A 2,500-nucleotide genomic window follows, 5' to 3' on the forward strand; every position below is an offset into this window, starting at 1 on the left:
CATTATTTTTTCTTTTACTTTCTTGCCTGATTTTTCTTTTTATTCTGTTTTAAACTAGCAAAAAATAGAACATCATGGCAGTTGTTTTGCACTGGACTGCAATAATTGCCTATGTCTGAACAATGTATATTCACACAACTTAAGAATGACAGTAAGATTTTTGGTTCCCATTCCATTGCCTCTTACATTTGGTAGAATTCATAATTGTAAACAATTTATTCCCATATAAATTGCCATAGATAATTGTGTCTATATCAAGTTGTCCTGTTAATTACACAAATATAGAATAGGATATAAAAATCCAGTATTTCAGGTCCTCAATCTTGTGCCATGTGCAATCCTCACTTTGGCAAAGGTCAGTTAACCTGGCAAACTAGAACCAAAGTTAATGATAAAATCTGTCAAATATGCAGTTCATTGGCTTTGTTGGAGTGCAGCCCTTAGGCCTATCAGTATCTTCTCTCATTCCATAATGCACTCTGTTCAACACATAAAGGAAGCAACATCTTTTTATCTGATGTAGCACAAAATTAACCACTTCTTCCAATTTTAATTCAGTTTCCACAGAAAATGGAAGGGGGGATATTTTTTGGAATCTACATCATGAGACATGAAAAATTGCCCTGCATCCTCACTGAAGCGTACAGGATACACATCATTTAGGTCCTAAATACTTTTGTTATTCAATATGCTAGCTAGATATCTAGCTAGCATAAGAAATCAGTAAAATATATATATATATATATATACATATATATACATATATATACATATATATACATATATACATATATACATATATACATATATACATATATACATATATACATATATACATATATACATATATATATACATATATACATATATACATATATATATATATATATATATATATATATATATATAAATATATATATATATATATATATATATATATACATATACATATACATATACATATACATATACATATACATATACATATATATATATATATATATATATATATATATATTGTGGAATTTATAATTACCTTGTAATTACTTAATAGACTTTAAATTACAGAATATTTTAGAGGAATGAGACCTTTACTAATTCATAAAAGATTATCATGTTATTTAAGAATGCTTATGCATGTGGTAATAAACCACAGTCATGAATTTTGGCATAGTGTATGTTCATCATCATTAGTATTGTCTTTGCTGCTATACACTGTAATAGAAAACAGTAAAATTAGAGGCCTGCAATATTATATTACAGTGAGATATGGCTCAGACAGGTTTCAAATTTGAGGATTAATTATCTGGAGGGCAGTTTATAGATTTTATACTAGTCTATGATAATAATAATAATAGTATATTTATGTATTAAGTAATTTGGCTGAAAATGTATAGGAAGGTAGAAATAACATTCCTAGGAAATTTTATAAGGGAAGGTATTTAAAAAATGATCATAAAACTTGGCTAAAAACTCATTGAAATAGCGAGAAATGTATGATACTGTTCCCAGATAAAGGCTGAGTGAAGCAAGTAGAAAATCTGTGATTGTTTTTATGTTCCCAGGAAAAATATTTAAGGTGACTAGGTTTGACTTCGTAATTACATCCTACACAAACAATATTTCTAATTTTGTAATTACATCCTATAGAAACTCTATTTCCTATAATTTCACTTCTTAAAGGCAGTGACATATCTTTATATATATCTCGCAAGACCATAAGTTTTAAGTGTGTGTGAATTATATTTCAAACTTAAATAGTAAATATTAATTGCCTTTGATGCAGCACAAATCAATTACCCCATTTTCTAAAACCTAAAGTATATTTATGAACGCAGCCATAAGGGTCATTTGATTCAGCTTCACAAGAAATTTTGCATTTTGATTCATTAAATAAATGTATTTTATAAGTTTTTTATGTAATAATGGACAAATATCAGAAAAAAGACAAGGAAGACTTTTTTTATTTTCTCTTGAAAGTCTGATGAATTCATGAATAAGTGGTGACCGAAGAAGTGCAGTTGTTTCCTTGCTTTCAAATAATACAGTAGCCACCCATGTTGCAAGCCTTGTGTTTTTATGAATACTTAATTTACTTATATATGAAACTGTATATATAACCAGAGGGAATAGTAAAAAAAAAAAAAAAAACTTTTCAAGTCATGCTAGAGTTCTGTTTATAGTGTAATACTAAATTAAAAAGTTCATTTTATAGTCTGAAAATTTCTATTCTTTAACTTGAAAACTCACAGATTCAGTGCTGCCCATCACAGTGTGGCTTTATGTCATGTAATATTTTTTAACACTAATGTGTATATGTTTTGATATACATATATAGTCATTTTTATTCCTTTTTTCCAGTTGGCATACACGAAGGAGGCTGGAAGAGCAGCATTAACAAAGACCTATGGAAAGGGCCTGCAAGGACACCCACTGCCCCGACAGCCAGCAGCCTCGACCCCAAAAGACATCATGGTGTCCTTGATGTTTGTGAAACACT

The 2,500-nt window shown here is 28.8% G+C and overlaps 2 protein-coding genes across 4 annotated transcripts in view; one reads left to right on the forward strand and one right to left on the reverse strand.

Annotated features, from left to right (window-relative positions):
* The window catches only part of LOC119580237 (urocanate hydratase-like), an 87,640-nt gene that overhangs the window by 47,132 nt on the left and 38,008 nt on the right, over positions 1 to 2,500 (reverse strand). The gene's annotated exons all lie outside the window — the stretch shown is intronic.
* LOC119580239 (gastrula zinc finger protein XlCGF42.1-like) overlaps positions 1 to 2,500 on the forward strand; it is a 6,977-nt gene that overhangs the window by 2,847 nt on the left and 1,630 nt on the right. For all 3 annotated transcript variants that reach the window (XM_037928264.1, XM_037928262.1, XM_037928263.1), the window contains exon 2: positions 2,362 to 2,500. This exon is cut by the window's right edge and continues 1,630 nt beyond it. The gene's annotated coding sequence lies outside the window, so the exon portion shown is untranslated. The remainder of the gene's footprint in view (positions 1 to 2,361) is intronic.

This window comes from Penaeus monodon, chromosome 13, assembly GCF_015228065.2.
Source record: "Penaeus monodon isolate SGIC_2016 chromosome 13, NSTDA_Pmon_1, whole genome shotgun sequence".
NCBI classification, from domain to species: domain Eukaryota; kingdom Metazoa; phylum Arthropoda; class Malacostraca; order Decapoda; family Penaeidae; genus Penaeus; species Penaeus monodon.